General features: G+C 37.6%; 1 protein-coding gene across 1 annotated transcript in view; it reads right to left on the reverse strand.

The window, feature by feature from the left end:
* The window catches only part of CPED1 (cadherin like and PC-esterase domain containing 1), a 270311-nt gene that overhangs the window by 145005 nt on the left and 107629 nt on the right, over positions 1 to 17677 (reverse strand). The gene's annotated exons all lie outside the window — the stretch shown is intronic.

Here is a 17677-nt window from a genome sequence, read left to right on the forward strand (position 1 = left end):
TCTTTTCTTTAAAATGGGTTACTACCTACCAACAAGAGAGTTGTGATGCCAAATTAGAAATCACTGTAAAGTATGAAATTCAAATCTAAGCTTTTTATAATTATCCCTCTCCTGCATATATCAGAACAAAAAGAACTATATTAAAATTGCTTCTTCTTGGTATTTCGCTGTGGAAGCTCTAGCCAACCAGAAAAGAATCTAAGAGAATCTCAGTGTCCTCCTAACATTTCAATTTCAGGCTTCATGTGGCTAGAGAGAATGGGGCCGTATGACAAAAAGGGGCAAGATGTTACACTTATGTCTTCAGTGAAACACTAGAGTTGGTATCACAAATAGCTATTTTTATTTGCTTAAATATTAAAACAACCACAACAACAAAACTATACCCTGGGGATACTTAACACCAAAGTTCAAGTCCAACTTTTTTAAAAAGTATAAAACGAACCTCATATTGATTCATAAACTTTCTGTGGATAAACATAGGCTTTCAAAAATAAAGAACAAAAAATATTGTTTGAAAAAACATGCAGCAGGTATACTGTTAATATTTTTGGAAGAGCAGACTAAATTTATCTCAGCTGTGTAAGACTGCAGAGTGAAAAACTTTTGCTGCTACAATGAAGGACAGATATTGGCAAAAATCACCTGAGTGAGATGGTAAATTATCTTTAAAATACACAAGCAAAATTCACCCAAGAGAAACAAATGCTGACTTCATAAACTTTTCCCAGCTGAAAAACAGAAGCCTAATGAGATGTACACTTTAAGACCCTATAAACACATCATTAGCATTTGGCAATTGGGATGTTTTTCCCTCTCTAAGGACTAAGGAAAACAAATGCAATAATTTGTATGATCAAAAGAAAACAAATCAAGGCTAACACTAAAAATATTAACACCCTTGAGTCAAAACAGAGTAACATGTTTTTCCAAATGAAAGCAACTCATCAAATTTCACTTACTTCACCATTGTATATAGAAAGGGTTATTGATAATATTATTGCATTTTTCCATTTTAATGTTTGCTGAATATCACAGAGGTCAAGGTTAATAATTTAAGAAAGCTGGAAATGTTTGTGTAGCACATAGGATATATAAGATTGATTATCAAATTATATCTTCCATGGTGAAAAATAATTAGCAAATTAATACTTAGGGCTGTATTTAGTCTTCTACTGTGGAAATGTGTATGTCCTAATTTTCAATTGTAATTAATTTTTCACCATGTAGAAAGCACTGTGTGCTGGGCTTTGGGGGACAAGGTACACTGCACAGTGGTAACTCTATAGAATATAGAAGCTAAAAGTCTGAGGTTCAACTTTGGTTCTATGCTGATACTATGAAATTGTGAGACCTTGGGGGATTACTAACAGTAACTTTATAGAGATATTGTTAGGATTCAATTAGAGAATGTACATAAGGTACACCACCACCCATCACACATCAATACTCAGCACACGTTAGCTCCTTTTTATTAGTTAAAAGTCCACAGGCTTCCTTCAATCAAGGCAGAACATTTTAAAAATATATGATAAGCCTTTCAATAGAAACATGTTAAAGAGAGAATAAAGAAGAACAGTAGGTAAATAGACCCCATCACTGGTATGTCTCCCAGCAGAAGTGAAAGAGAAGAACAGAAGGACTGAAATAACTGGCTTTTCTCCCATTTCCGTAAAACTCAGCCTGCTAAGAGAAGGACCAGCCTCAACTGCCAATCATGAAAGCAGGGGGACAAGAAGATAGTTGCCATTACTAACAGAAATGTGGAGAGAGGAGATAGAAATGGCATTTAAAAAACACAGTTCAAAAAAGAGACTTCCTTCATTTTTGTATTCGTTCTGTTACCAATCTTTGTCTCTATATGCATTTCCTTCTATCTCATTGCATGCATTTCCATTTATTTAAGTCCTTCAAGTCAAAGAAAATTCTAGATGAGTCATTTCTAACTTATTTAGTACAGTGGCAAGCAAACTACATATGCCAGAAATTAAAGTAGAATCATTCAAATGCTTATTATTTTTTTCAATCCTCAACTTTCAATAAGTCGCCCAGAGAGGGAAGAACACTTATATCAATTTTTGAAACTAATCCACTTAGGCTAAGCAGAAGACTTCTTTGAGTGTCTGCTCATATTGTAATTTGTTACACTAATTATATTTCCTTAGTCAAACACCTGAGTTCTACACATCTCAATGTGCTCGCACGTACAAAGAGGGAAATGTGCTTGATGATCTCATGAGACAATATCAGATCTGTAATTACCTGATGGTATTTCCGTTCAAAGTTATCAGAACTGCAAAAATACTTATCACTCAGGGGCTTTCTAAACCCAAGCACCAATACCTAAAAGAACACCTTCACTTTCATTGCTGAGTTAAAATCAACCATGAACTCAAATATCATGGAGACTTCTTTGTCTCTAGATCAAGACTTTTAATCAATGTTTCTGAATTACCTAAACATGAGAATATAAGATCCCAAGGAAATCAGTGCCTTGGCAGTGAAGTAAAAATAAATAAAAGATCTTAAAACGTTTAACATGACATGAAACTATTTTATGAACTATAAATTTTCCTCCTTCAGTGCAAAAATGAAATACAAATTTAGTGCAAAATAAATTATGTAGAAAATGACCTTGTAAGATCATGGCTGTAAAACCAGGCAGTTAAAGCATCACCATTTGTTTATACTTGTGTAAAATTCAAGCAATAACTCAGTGAGGTATTTGTAATTTTCACATCTATCCATTCAAGCAACTTCTTGAAATATACGTAGATGGGTCAAAATTATTAACTAAAAATGGAAGGACAAGAGGAACTGAGGATGAACTTCAAAATATTTGTAGGAAATCTTCAGTTATGTTTTTGATATCTTAAAATATTTCTAAATTGTCCTTCTATTCACCTCATTCCCCCACCCCACCTCTCACACCCCCTCCCATACTAAATTCTGAGCTTTACCTGATCAATTTCCTTTATCCTCCCATAAGACCTCAGGCAGATTGCTCTCAGTTTCAAAACATGTTGTTCTGTGTTAAACTTGCTGAATTTCTTGTTTGCTCTCACCACCAGACCACGAGATCTTTTAGGGCAGACACTGTACCATTTTATCTTTGGGTGGTCAGTATCTAATGCAGGGTAGGTATTAAGTAAATACAGTTGAGTAAATAAACCTAAGTATAACATTACAGAAACCACAGAGACTTTGATAAGAGAAATAGTTTACTGGAGCTTCTGGATAACATAAATGTTCTCCTTAGGACCACATGTTTATCTCTTGTTTCCATCTGGTGAGAGAGGGAGGATGAGCATTCTCTGGTGACTTGTAATAAAACCTTTGAAAAATAGAAGCTCACAGCTGTCTGAGAGAATTTTTGCGATAAGAAAATTTAATATGTGTTAAAACACAGGATGAAAGATTAACAAATATTAGAGGTTTTTTTTTTTTTTAAGTCATGTTCTTGACTAACTGGGAACCTATAGCAGAATAACGATATTTCAATATTTTGAAATTTCAGTAGTGTTTAATAGCATTGCATCTTATTAAAGTTTACCAGAATTTCTCTCAATGTGGGAGAGAGAAATTTTCATCTTCTCAAAATAAAGAAGAATATTATTACTTAAAATCATTTTGCACCAGCAAGCACATGAAGAAGATGCTCAGTATCACTAGGCACTAGAGGAATGCAAATCAAAAGCACAATGAGATATTACCTCACATCCATTACGATGGCTACTATCAAAAAACACACAAAATATTAAGTATGGGTAAGGATATGAAGAAATCAGAACGCTTGAGCACTGCTGGTGGGAATGTTAAATGGTGCAGCCACTATGCAAATCACTATGGAGGTTCCTCAAGAAATCAAAATAGAATTACTATATGATCCAGTAATTCAACTTCTGGGTACAGAGCCAAAAGAATTGAAAACAGGGTCTTAAAGATATATTTGATCACCCGTGTTCCCAGCAGCATGAGTTGCAATAGCTAAAAAGTGGAAGCAACTCAAGTATCCATCCATGGTTGAATGCACAGACAAAATGTAGTGTATCGGACAATGGAATATTATGTAGCCTTAAAAAGGAAAGACATTCTGACACATACTGCAACTCAGATGAACCTTGAGGATATTATGCTAAGTGAAATAATCCAGTGAAAAAAAGACACTGTATGATTCCACCTATATAAGGTATCTAGAGTAGTCAGATTCCTAGAAATAGAAAATAAAATAGTGGTTGCCAGTGGCTGCGGGAGGGGGAAATGAGAAGTTGTTTAATGAGTATATACTTTTAGTTTTGCAAAAAGTTCTGGAGACTGGTTGCAAAACAATGTAAACCTAGGTAATACTACTGAACTGTACACTGAAAAATGGTTAAGAAGGTAAATTTTATGTTATGTATATATTACCACAATGGAAAAATTTTAAGTAATATTGCAGCTTTCACAGCCTCACTCCCTCCAACAACCATGTTTAATCACTTGTTAATTTTGTACCACAAAAGTCCAAAAATCACTTTTTAATGGTTATAAATTTTGTAAAAGAAATGGAACAAAAAACAGCCCCTCCCCACTCCACTTCTCCCCTCCTACAAATAACGGAAATAGTTTCCATCTCCTCGTAGTCACCGTTTTATCTAGAAACAACCTTTAACCTTGAACTTTTTGCTTGTTTAGTATGAGAAATATTACACAGCAAGCTTGAATGCTGGTAGGAATGATCCAGAATAGAGGACAAATTGATGAAGGAACACAAAGTCTAGGGGACGGTCATTTCAGGTTAAAAGGAAAATATGGGTTTTTTTTTAAAGGAAAATACCTCATGTGATATTTTCCCTTAAAAGGAAATACCACATAAGACTCAATTTTATCCATGGTAGAACTAAGGACACAATTAAATCTATGAAATCCAAGAGTTTATGTTCTTTCCCAAGTTAAAAGGGAAATAAAATATGCATTCAAATCTACCTCTTTTTAATCCAGTTGGAATTTAAGTCTGTTGTTCTTGATCGATATTATTATTCTGCCTTTTACAGACACAACTGGGATCTCTCTGACCCTGACCTAATCATTCTCTCTCCCTGGCACTTGCCAAACTCTTAAAATGTATCTGAAGGAATTTGAATACCTCAGAATGTTATCCCAATGTAATACATTTTATATACAAAAGTATTTTTTGATCACCTTATAATTCCCAATAAGAAAAATGTTTACAAATTTCATTTAAAATTTCAGTCACATCGAGGGAGGGTGGGGGGGGAGTCGAGGGAGGGAGGGAATATGGGGATATGTGTATAAAAACAGATGATTGAACTTGGTGTACCCCCCCCAAAATAATAAATAAATAAATAAATAAAATTTCAGTCACCATATGGCTCTAAATTTTAAAATATTTTTTCCAAAGAGTTATGATTACAGTTATTTGTTGTACACAATTGGTCAGAAAAATAGAAATATATTACAAATCTTAATAAATAATTTATAAAATAAAAAAGTAAAATTGTTTTGGAAATGCACCCCTTAGGTGGATATGACTTCTTTTTATTCAATTAGTTGAGTCTTTTTATCCATTGAGACAATAGTATTTATTGTTAGAATGAGAAAGGCTCAGCATTGGTATTAATATTATTTTCAATGTAAGCATGGAGAAAATCTAGTCACATAAATACACAGATGTAGATGGAAGGGTTTAGTTATAGCAACATGACTTAATTCCTTGAGCTTCCTCCAAAGTACATGAAAAAAAATCACATAGTGATTTATCATGAAATATTTAATTTTGTTAAAAACTGAAAATGATCTGAGTTGTGGAGGATTTGTCACTTAGGGATTAGCACTCTCTTCTTTCTCTAATGAAAGCCATACTTAAATGTGCCTGTTTCGGGGAGGGGTTGCAGCATTTTTTCGCCCTGGAGCAATCATTATCATAATATTAGAGATAGATGAGGGCTAGGTCTTTCTTTTGAAGAGCAGAGGAGTGTCCATGAAGGGATGGGGGGAAAAGCACCTGCTTTAGAGGCACTGTCTCAACAAGATCAAATTTTAGGAATGCATACATGTGAAAGACGAAGTTATGAGCATTGATTCTCTTGAAACTCTCTATGGGCCTGTGAACCCTTTACAGAGTCTTCATGGCATCCCAGAGGCACATGACACCCCCCTTGAGGATCACAGCTCTGGATGTGTCTGGCCTAGAGAACACATCTGCTGTACATCAAAGAGCTGTGGCAGGAGGTGAAGGACTGGTGAGCATTCTGGACCTTAGCAAAAAGTCTCCTTTGTGATTTAAAGGAGCATGATTCAGGGGGGAAATTAGATATATAAAAACAGAAGGAAAAGAGGAAAAAGATTTGAGAAAGGGAGGGAAAAATGACTACATTACAAACCTAAGCACTGATGTAATTTTTCATTTCACACACATGTGGTATTTGGATATAATTCTATGTCGTACTTAATAATACTCACTAACCTTAGCCAAGCTGACCCCATGTGCCAGACACTGTGCATTTCTCATGCACTGTTTTGTTTATATTCACAGCAATGCTATGAGGTTGATACTCATTATCCCCATTTTATAGATGAAGAAACTGAGGGCTGAGAACACAAATAACTTGCCTAAGGTTATACAGCTAAGAGGTAACCAATATGGGTGTTGAAGTCAGTCTGCTTGGCTGCAAAGCCCCAGCATTAGCTCTGCCATCGTGGCTTTGAATTTATTGGATTTGGGAATGTGGATGGACCCGGGAATACTTAAGAATGAATCATCTGTGTTTCTATGTTCCCGGAAAATGTGTTTGAAACTGTCACAATTCTCAAACACACATCTAAAATATCAACTCAACAACTTGAGCATTTGTATAATCTAATTACCTTTTGGAAAAACTAAGAACACTTCTCTGTAACTTAAATCAAATTGCCTGGATCAAGAACAAATTTTGTGTTAAGTCAAATGATTTATGAACATAAATATTCTCATCATTTGTTTTAGTTCATTGAAAATTGGCTTGCTTTAGGGTAAACCACAGAAAAACTAAATTAATTGACTGAGCCTAAATTAGGATAGTTTTTACTCATTCTCTGGAATTAGATCGAAACTCCAATATTTAAGTGAGTTTCATGCTTCCAGTGACATGAATAATTTTATTCATTTGTACTTCTTAATAACCCTAAGCTTTCAAGCACACATTAAAATTGGAAATTCAGAAAGTAGATTCTGTGTGATTTAATCAGTTTCATGGTTAAAAATTTTTAGATTTCCCACATGTGTATCAGAAAATTGATCAGGAGCAAGGTACCAAAACACAAAAGGCTATGAAGAGCATAAAAATTTAATTATTTGCTTAGACTGGTAGACCCCTGAATGCATTATATTCAACCTTCTCAAGGAACTGGCAGGTTATCTTTATTGCCCCTTCTAGAATCTCTCAGTAGGATATAAAGCATCAGAGAAATTTTACAGTAAAGAGCAGAAGTTAAAGTTGTAAAGATTTTATCATTGGACTCTGTGGATATATGTCTACTCATTTTCTTTATATGAATGCCATTGTTCAAGCAGGTCACAACTATTTCCATTTCAGTTAAAACACAGATCTTCTTTAAGTCTCCAGTAAAATAAGGTCTGAGAGTTATTTGGAAAATTTTCCATCTTTCATTAATTGTCTTGAGTAGAAAAAGCCATTGAAATTTGGTAATATTTACAGCAGGTAATATCTATAACACGCAGTACAAAATTAGCAAACAGGGATGCATCTGGCAGAAAGATACCTATCCCATATATCTACAAATACTCTCAAATGAGTAAAAAAGTAAAAAGGGAAAATATTTTCCATTTATATTCTGGATAGTTTATGCAGGGCATCTATTTTAGGTCTTATTGTATTATGGCCAATCACAAAAGAAAGGGAAATGTATTCATTATAAAAATAATGAGTTCTGGGGCTTCCTAGGTGGTTCAGTGGTTGAGAATCTGCCTGCCAATGCAGGGGACACGGGTTCGATCCCAGCTCCAGGAAGATCCCACATGCCACGGAGCAACTAAGCCCATGTGCCACAACTACCGAGTCTGCGCTTTAGAGGTCGTGAGCCACAACTATTGAGCCCAGGTGCTGCAACTACTGAAGCCCATGCGCCTAGAGCCCATGCTCCACAACAAGAGAAGCCACGGCAATGAGGAGCCCCGTGCACCACAATGAAGAGTAGTCCCCACTCACAGTAACTAAAAAGAAAGCCCACGCACAGCAAAAAAGACCCAACACAGTCAATAAAATAAATAATTGATTAAAAAAAATAATGGGTTCTGGGTGTACAATAAAGAAAATGATAGAGCAAATTGCCCTAATTTATGAGGGCTGTAGTGTTGAAGTTTGTTAAATCCATGCTAGGTTTCTCACAACCTTCTGCTATTTTCTCATATCTCTCTCATATCAGTCACCTCACACCTCTCTCACTAGTGTTCAAACAAAACTCATTCTTTTATATGGGATATTTTAAATGAGTATTTAGATATTATGCATAATTTAAAAGCTCATAATTTAGAATTCTAATTCAATGTAATTCTACGTAGCCCAAATGAATGTCATATTCCTATGGTCCTAACTACTAACTTCTGTTTTCCCTCCTCCAAATCACTTACTCCTTCATTGCTGTCAGAGTGATCTTTATGAAGCACTGTTCAAATCATAAAGGTTAGATATCCCCAATATTTACAGAAGGAGGTGGTATAATAAACAGTAGAAGCCCTTTTACCCTTTTGCTACAAAGGGACAGCTATTTTTGTATGAGAGCTCAAGAAGTGACAGATGCAACTCCTCAACATTTTATTTGAATTTAGAAAACATGAATGTGCATTCCTCTGTCAATCTTACAAAGCCAAGCTCTTTTATTTGCCTATGGGTCAACTAATTGGAATTGCCAGGCATCTAACTTCCAGAAACCTCACCCATAATGCATGGGTTACTATTACAGTTAAAGCAAGGAAGTAAAGACACTTGCAAAGAAATCTCAGGGCAGAATCTTTCCAGGTTTTGCAATGCTCTCCCACATGAAACTCTGAAAGTTGCTCCCCCACATTTAATTCACCTGCAGTTCTCCCAGATTGATTCTTTTATAAATATTCAACTTTGCTTGTACAGAAGCAAATCTGTTTCTTTTTGCACTCACAGTTCATCAGTGCCATGAGGTAAGCATGCAGGTCCTTGCCTCGGGCACAGAGTGCTCGTGTGCAGCAATCAGCATGCTCTGTGGAGGGCACACAGGGCACGGCTGAATACTGCGAGGAGCCAAGCGCTAATTAAGAGGGATTTTATTCACTGGAGATCTGTGTCTAATTCTCATCACATTTACTAGCTCTGTCATCTCTGCTAAATCATGAATCTTCATTTCCTCATTCATGGAATGGGTGAGGAACATATCACCCTACCTCCCAGGGTTTTTTTTTTTTTTTTTTTGGCACACGGGCTTAGTTGCTCCGTGGCATGTGGGATCTTCCTGGAGCTGGGATCGAACCCGTGACCTCTGCATTGTCAGGCGGATTCTTAACCACTGCGCCACCTAGGAAGCCCCCTCCCAGGGTTTTTAAAACTATCAAATGAGACCATTTTTGAGAATACATTGAGACATATAAAATAACAGTGGGGGTCATTTTACAATCTACTGTGCATGAAATTCAGGACCTTTAGGATCTGACTCTAACACAGCTTTTCTGGTTCCCCCCATTCCACAAGCCCTAGGCCTTTTTTTTCCCTTCCTTCTTTCTCCACCCTTCCCACTTCAGGCTACCCTAGGATTCTTCCCACCCCGGAATACATACACATTCTAGCCAACTACAGCAGCTCATATTTCTGAGTCTATAACCCACCTTCCACCTGCATGCTTTATGATGTTTTTCCAAAGTAAGTGTAAACATCCCCTCCCTACTTCTAAAGAAACCCTACTCATTTTCCAAGCCCAGCTGAAATGCCATTTATTTTATGAAAACTACCTCACTTTCTCCAGACTGAATAATTCCTACTCTCTCTCTCTCTCTTTGCCATACCATGTAGCATGCAGAACTTCCCTGACCAGGGACTGAACCCGTGCCCCCTTGCAGTGGACGCATGGAGTCTTAACCACTGGACTACCAGGGAAGTCCTAATTCTTACTCTTGACTGTCCCTGCAACCCAGCCATTTACTGCACTCGGCTCTGTGTTAGAGTTCCTTATAAACACGTATCAGTGAAACAGCATTTGTTTCTGTTGACATATGTCTTTCTCTCCCACTGACCAGAAAACTCCTTGAAGGCAAAAACCAACATTTCTCTTTTGAATCCCTCTCCATATTGTACAGCAATTTCAGAACACAACTGAGTTGACCTGACTATGCACAAGTACAGAAATCATCAACATTGCTTTTCCTTTTAGTTACTTTTGACTCCGTGATCCAACACAAATATCATATACATGCAAGAAGACAGAGATTAAACACACTGATTTCCCACCAAAGTATCAGAGGTAGATTTTTTCCTCCACCTTCTTTCATGAAGGACATACAACCATTAGAAATTGCAGCCTCATCTAGAGGAGAGAAGCCATTAGACAAGATACCTTCCCCTCCCTTTTTCTCATTGTCTCTTGCCCCTAATTGGAATACTTCTCTGTTCTCACACTTAAATTCCATCTTGTGAAACCAACCATTAATCTGCTTTAACGCGAAAATCTTTCTTTTCATTGATGTGGCAGTTTGCAGATGCTGGGCACAAATTCTTTCCACTCCTGTGGGCACACCACTCCCTCCTGCAGAGGTGGAGTCTATTTTGTTACTCGCTACATCTTGGCTTAGCCCTGTGGCAGGTAGTCTTTGGTCAATGGAACACCAACAAATGTCATACAAACTGTTTTCATTTCCTAAGGCTGCTGTAACAATTTACCTCAAACGTGGGGACTTAAAACAACAGAAATGTATTCTCTCACAGTTCTGGAGGCCAGAAGTCTAAAATCAAGGTGTCAGCATGGGTACATTCTCTCCTAATACTCTTGGAAACAATCTGCTCTTCGCCTCTCCCAGCTTCTGGTGGCTGCAGGCATTCCTTGGCTTGTGGGCATGTAACTAATCTCTGCCTCCATCTTCACATGAGCTTCCCCTTTGTGTGTCTTCTCCTCTTCCCCCTGTGTGTCCAATCTCCCTTTGCCTTTCTCTTATAAGGGCATGTGTCATCGGATGTAGGACCCACTTGGATAATCAGGATGATCTCAGTTTGAGACCCTTAACATAAGTACATTTGCCAGGACCCTTTTTCCAAATAAGGTCACATTCACAGATTCTGGCTGTTAGGACATGGACAGATCTTTTGGGGAGTGACCATTTAACCCACTACATAAACAAAAGCTTGAAAAGAACTTGGCCTTTAGGGCTTGCTCACTTGCTATTCTTGGGAGCCGGGACAACGCCACCTTAGGAAAGAACACAGGGTCCCTGCTGGATGATGAGAAACACCTGGGCAAGCCGTGACCCCAGCTGATACCCAGCCAACAGGCAGGCATGTAAGTGAGGCCAGGCTAGACCATCCGGCCCCAGCAGAGCCACCAGCTGTCTGCAGAGATCAGCAGAGCCTGCCCAGGCAACCCACAGAATCATGAGAAACAGTAACTATTTGTTGTTCAAAGTCACTAAGTCTAGGGGTGGTTTGTTATGTCACAAAAGCTAATTCAATTTGCTTTTTTTTTGTTCGTTTAACGTCTGCCTTGTTTTCTTCTCTTTTTGAAATGAAGCCTGCATTTCTTTGTCTCATAAACCTCCCATGTGAGGGAAAAGATGACCTAAGATCGTCACGTTTCTTCATTTTCAGTGCCTAGAACGCACAGTCAAAGGCCTGCTGCGTCTGGTTTGGCTTCTCCATTTCAAACCCCTTCGACCTCACTCTGGCTTCCACCCTAAACACTGGATAAACTGAACCCTTTCTAGGGTGCGCACGTTCCTAAGCATTCTCTTCTCACCTTCTTATCAGAACACGTCACACCTGACCATCCCACTATCCTCCTCGGGAACTAACCTGTGAGTTGAGGTCCCGTCTTATTGAAGATAACCCTTGAACCCAAGGTGGCTGAGAAGCAGGCACTTTTGCCTGGGTTATTTTCACAGAAATGGGGACCTGGACACCTGGAACCTGCCTTGTCACACTAGGAAGGACGAGCAACTAGTTATTCTGCTCACATCTTAGAAGTGACAGGATACCTCTGCTGGAAACGACAAGAGGGAGAAGGCGGATGGGGAGGAGAAAGGCAGGGAGGCAAGTGAGCAGGAAAAGAGACACCAAATTGGCAAGGCAAGAACTTATTCTGTGTAGGGCCCTCAGGCAGGGTACAGAGCAAAGGAGGTCTAAGAACCGGACAAACAGGGACGAAGCACGTAAATGGGTCATCTTCCATGAGAGCAGGAACATCTCTTCTCCACTTCCTCACTTCCCGTTTCTCTGTCCCACTCCCTTCCATCTGCTCCGTCTCAGGAAAGGGCACTACCAGTCACATAATGGCTGCAGAGTCCTCGCTGAGCCCTCTCTATCTAGCCTCTCTCTCAAGTCATCACTGACTCCCGTTTCTACCTCCAAAAGGTGTCACCTTCTCACCTTTAGACCACTACCTCACCGACCCGTCCAAGCCACCACCCTCCTCACCCGATGCCTTACAACTGATCGCTCTGTCTCCCCTCACAATCCTTTGCAATCTGTTTGCAAAGCAGCACAGTGGGCTTGAAAAGGCAGATCAAATCAGGACACTGTGGTATTCTGTGATTAAGCTTGCACTCTCCTACCTCAGGGCACTGGAATGGGCTCTTTACTGGGAATGCTGCACCACTAGCTCTTCACATGAGTCTCCTCCATGAGTTATAGGTCAGATGTCACCTGGTCAGGGACATCTTTCTACCTTTCATAAAGTGGGTAACCCAGTCAATTTCTACACATCATCCTTCCTCATTTCATTTTTAGCTCTATTAAAAATCTGCATTATGCCAAGTGAAGTAGGTCAGACAGGGAAAGACAAATACTGTATGATATCACTTATGTGTGAAATTTTAAAAAATACAACAAACGAGTGAAAATAACAAAAAAAGAAGCAGACTCACAGATATAGAGAACAAACTAGTGGTTACTAGTCGGGGGAGGGAGGCAATACAGGGGTGGGGGAGGAGGAGGTACAAAGTACTGGGTGTAAGATGGGCTCAGGGCTGTGTGGTACAACATGGAGAATATAGCCAATATTTTGTAATAACTGTAAATGGAAAGTAATCTTTCAAAATTGTATAAGAATCTATAATTATCTGTATTTCTTTATATGCCTATAATTAGTTTTTAATCTGTATTTCATCTACCATTCAACACAAGAATAAAATCCACGAAAGCAGGGACTTTGTCTTGTTTGTTACTATATCACTTGAACCTAACACAATGTCTAGCATATGAGACACTTCATATGAGAAATGCCCAGTAAGTACTTGTACAAGGAATCAAAAAACTCATTTAACCCATGGGAAACTAGTCCTATTTTTCAGATACAAAAAGTGGTTCAGAGAGGTTGAAACACTTGCCTGAGGTCACACACTTGGTGCAAGGATCTTTCTGCTGCACATCGGTCTCTAGGCCTCTAGAGGACATGCTTCAGGATTTTTCTTTTTAGTTCTGTAGATCCAGCGCTATAGATCCAGTACTAGTGATTTATTTTCTCTCTCCTTTAGAGTGAAAATGCAATTGGATATATGCTTATCACTCACCCTGAAAGAATGTTATCATTGTCCTATTCATGTTTTAAAATCACATTTCTCTTGCCTTTAACAGTAACTCCTTGAAAGCATGAAAATGTAACATAGTTTCCCAGCATAATGTTTTTCTTCTGTGATTTCTGAGTTTAGACTAATAATTTCACTCTCTGTGACTTGAATACATATTCTTCATGTAGATGATTTTGGGTAATCAAGCACATGGGAAAATTCTCATGCCTTTCAAATATATCTGGAATCAAATTTCTGGTAGAAATCATTTTGGAACAGTAGTTTTTTAAACAGGTAGAGGAGGCCGCAATGGCTGGAACTGCTGGATTCTGGAAGTCGAGTCAGCAGGCATCCGGAAGCTGGTTTAGAGGGGGACACATACCACATAAAATACATATGAATACAGGGATACCTGGGATTCCTCTCTTGTTTGCAGTCCCTTTCTCCAAATGGTAAAACTTGCTTCATAGAGCTTCTAATAACTAGTTTCATAAGCATGGGGGTGGGGAAGAGAGGACAAGCTGTTATGAGACAGAGGCTAGAGTGGGGGGTATGGGATGCTCCATTTCAGGAAACGAGGAAATCGGAGAATGACTGCTTTACTGGAAGATGCTCCAAAGAGATAGAACTTACAAAAGCAATGAAATATGTCTGTATATGGCAGTATGTATGGGATACATCAAGATGCATGTGTGCAGAATCCTGAGAAAGAATCCATCTTTGTCTGCCTTAGTAACATTCAGAGAAATGAAAGACAAACTTTCAGTTCCATCTCACAATATTAGGTCATTTATATAATTCAAAGGAATTCAGGCTAAAAACCGATTTGAGGTTCAGTTGAAATCAAACAGAAGTACACAAAAAAGATACAGGGATAAAAACAAGGCACTCTCGGATGCTGAGTTGAAAGTGCTAGTGCTAACTTTACAGTAATTAAAAAAAAAACAACTATGTATTGTAAAATTTCCTTAAATGGAAAAACAACTCCCAGTGACTTACAAATGTTGATATCATCATTCCAAATAATTGTGTGACCTAAGCAATTTAAATTGCACTGAAAACTTATCCCCATTTAGGATCTCTACTTAGCAATATAGCCTTACTACCACAGCATGGATTATAAAATAACTTTTTAAAAATAAATATGCATAATCCAGTGAAAGAAAACGGTGAAAGATTTGCTGTCCAAGTATTTTTGCTCTCTTTCTCTTTCACTATTCGATAGTTCAGACAATACCTACAAAGACCACTTGAGGGCAATACAGTATTTTTATTTTGTTTCATCACATAGCTACGTAGGTTTCAGAGAATATTGCTTTTTTTTTCAAATTTGAATCCCCATTTTAATATACGGGAGGGAAAAGGCTGTATTTCACTTTAAACTTACAATGCATAAATCACATAAGACAAATGCAAGTCAGATTTTCTTCTGAAGGGAGCAAAAGTCTGTCTTCTTTTAGCAGACAAATCAGTCTTACCTGGTTGGCACATTTGGGAATATTTTATTTTTAGAATTTGTCACAGCCTTAGAAATAAATCTCAAAGAATAAAGGGAACTGTTAATAGAAATGTTTAAAATGACAAACTTGTAATAATCTTCAGAATGTACTGTTGGAAAGTTATTTTGTTTCTATACCTAAAGTGAAAATGTATATATCACCTGTCTTCTCCACTGGGTATATATTTTAGAATAAACTGAAGCATTAAAGTAATTAATTTTGGCAACATTTACTGCCATTGTCTTCACTGTTATTACTTTGCATTCATATCACACTTTGTAAAGGAATTATTTTATTACTGATCACTCTTTCCAGCAATTTGATGAGTGCAGTCTCTATTCCAAGCCATCTCTCTCCCCTCTGTCTGCTCAGTATTAAGTATTGTGTCAGGCACTGAAGGTATTTCTTTTTTAAATCAACAGTAAACATAATCTCTTCTTTCAAGAATTTTACATGTATTTAGGCAAGTAAATTTTTCTGCTTTGTTTTTATTCTCTTGATTCTTTTATTTACTTTATCTGATTTTTTTTCCCTCCCAATATATTTTCTTGTCCTCAGAAGATATTTAACACTACCACAGGGATGCAAAACTCAGGTGAGCCTTGTCAAAGTCCAGGAGTCAAGGGTTATGAAATTAAACTCAGTAACTCTCTAGGTGCCTTCTCAGAAGTGGAAAAAATCAGGATGATGGCAAGGAGTTTTGCTAAGGCAAAATTCGTGGGTCCACTACCCAAAGATTCATCTTAACAAATCTTTATCATATGGAGGGTAGTGCAGGAAGAGATTATAGTTGCTCTGTCTTTGAACATCTTTCTGGCTTAGCTAGCTCATCTACTGAAGAAATAATGAGAAACTGAAAAATTAAGATGGTGTTCTCTGTGGATGCTTAAACTGCTTTGGAGCATTGCTTACAAGAGTCCTCATTTTTCATGCTCATTTTTTACTCTTAAAAATTTGTTTATTTTATACACTTCTGATCAGCGAGGTGTACCAGAAATCAGAGCAATACGTCTGTGCGGGATAACAAGAGAAAGAGGAAGAGCCTGCATAAACTAATTTATAAGAGCTTCTATGGTGTCCACAGGCCATCGACTTCTAGGCTCCAGTTAGGAGAAATGACACTTGCTCTTTGCAAATCCTCTGCTGGGCATCTTTCTCATCCCCACACAGGCATCCACTAGATGGCGCCAATGAGAAGTGGGCTTTGAACAAGACAGGTAAAGGGGGTCAGGGAGCAAAGGAGTAGGCAAATACACACCCTAAACCCTAAAATATCACCGAGGGCTTCCCTCTTCCATCTCTCAAACATCCTGAATGAATTCACCTGCTCTCACACTGAAGTCCCTGAATGTCAGTTAACTTCCATTTTTCTGCATAGATAGTTAACACCTGTCCATCAGTTTTCTTGCAGTAAAGGCAAAAATAATTAGCAAATTTATTGATTAGGGTTAAGTGTCACCTTTATGTTGTTACTACAGTGCATATATATAATGTGTCCATATCAGATAATTATATCAGTTCACTACGTTAGTTCAGAGGAGATTTGCATATACCACAAAGGTGGTATATACAAATTCATCACATTTATCTTCTGTTGTAGAACCTACTCTTAAATATTTTCCCAAATTTCAGTTTTTAGCAAGTTACAATTAATAAAATACCTTTAATAAAAATGATAGTGATAGACAATCATTCACTGATTAATATTTTTGGGCACCTGGCACTCTCCAGGTTTTGCCTGTTGTTCTGAAAGCTTAGGGTCATGTGTTTAAATGATCATTTTTGATCAAGTAAACATAGCCATGATTAATGAATAATTCTCTTCCTATTTAAGCTAATAATCTAGGTTCAGTATCAAGAATAAGTGAAGGTACAGAATTACCTGAAACCTTTTAAGGAACAAAGTTGGAAATGTATGAGTGAATAAAAGGAATGAATAAATGAAATTTTTCGACACAAGAGACAAAATCGCCATCAACATATCAGTGCCGTGAACAACATAAAATTATTTCTCGCTTTTGCACTTTAAAATCCTGTGCAGTTGCAAAATAATCATTCTTTTCCTAAAGCAAACATATATCTGAAATAATATTTAACACCAGTGTGGGCTGATTAGATAAGTGTTACCTTGCAATTATTATTTAGGTTTTTATTGTAAGTCAGCTCTAGTCACATGTTTAATTTTATGCTGGTTATCTATAATTTCTACTTATATAAAATCATACTTTAAAATGAACACCCTGATGCAATTTTTAAATTTAATCCAAGCAAGAGTAGACTAAGTAATACATCAACTCATTTTACAAACTCCCAGAAGCAGGCTTTTATTCACATTCTTTCTACAGCTGACATAAATCTACCAGGCTTACAGAAGGACCAGATGCTCAGTGAAAAAGTCTTTTACAAGGTCTGTTCCATAGTCTGCAATTTTAGACGTAAAATG

Source organism: Hippopotamus amphibius, chromosome 4 (assembly GCF_030028045.1).
Source record: "Hippopotamus amphibius kiboko isolate mHipAmp2 chromosome 4, mHipAmp2.hap2, whole genome shotgun sequence".
Lineage (NCBI taxonomy): Eukaryota > Metazoa > Chordata > Mammalia > Artiodactyla > Hippopotamidae > Hippopotamus > Hippopotamus amphibius.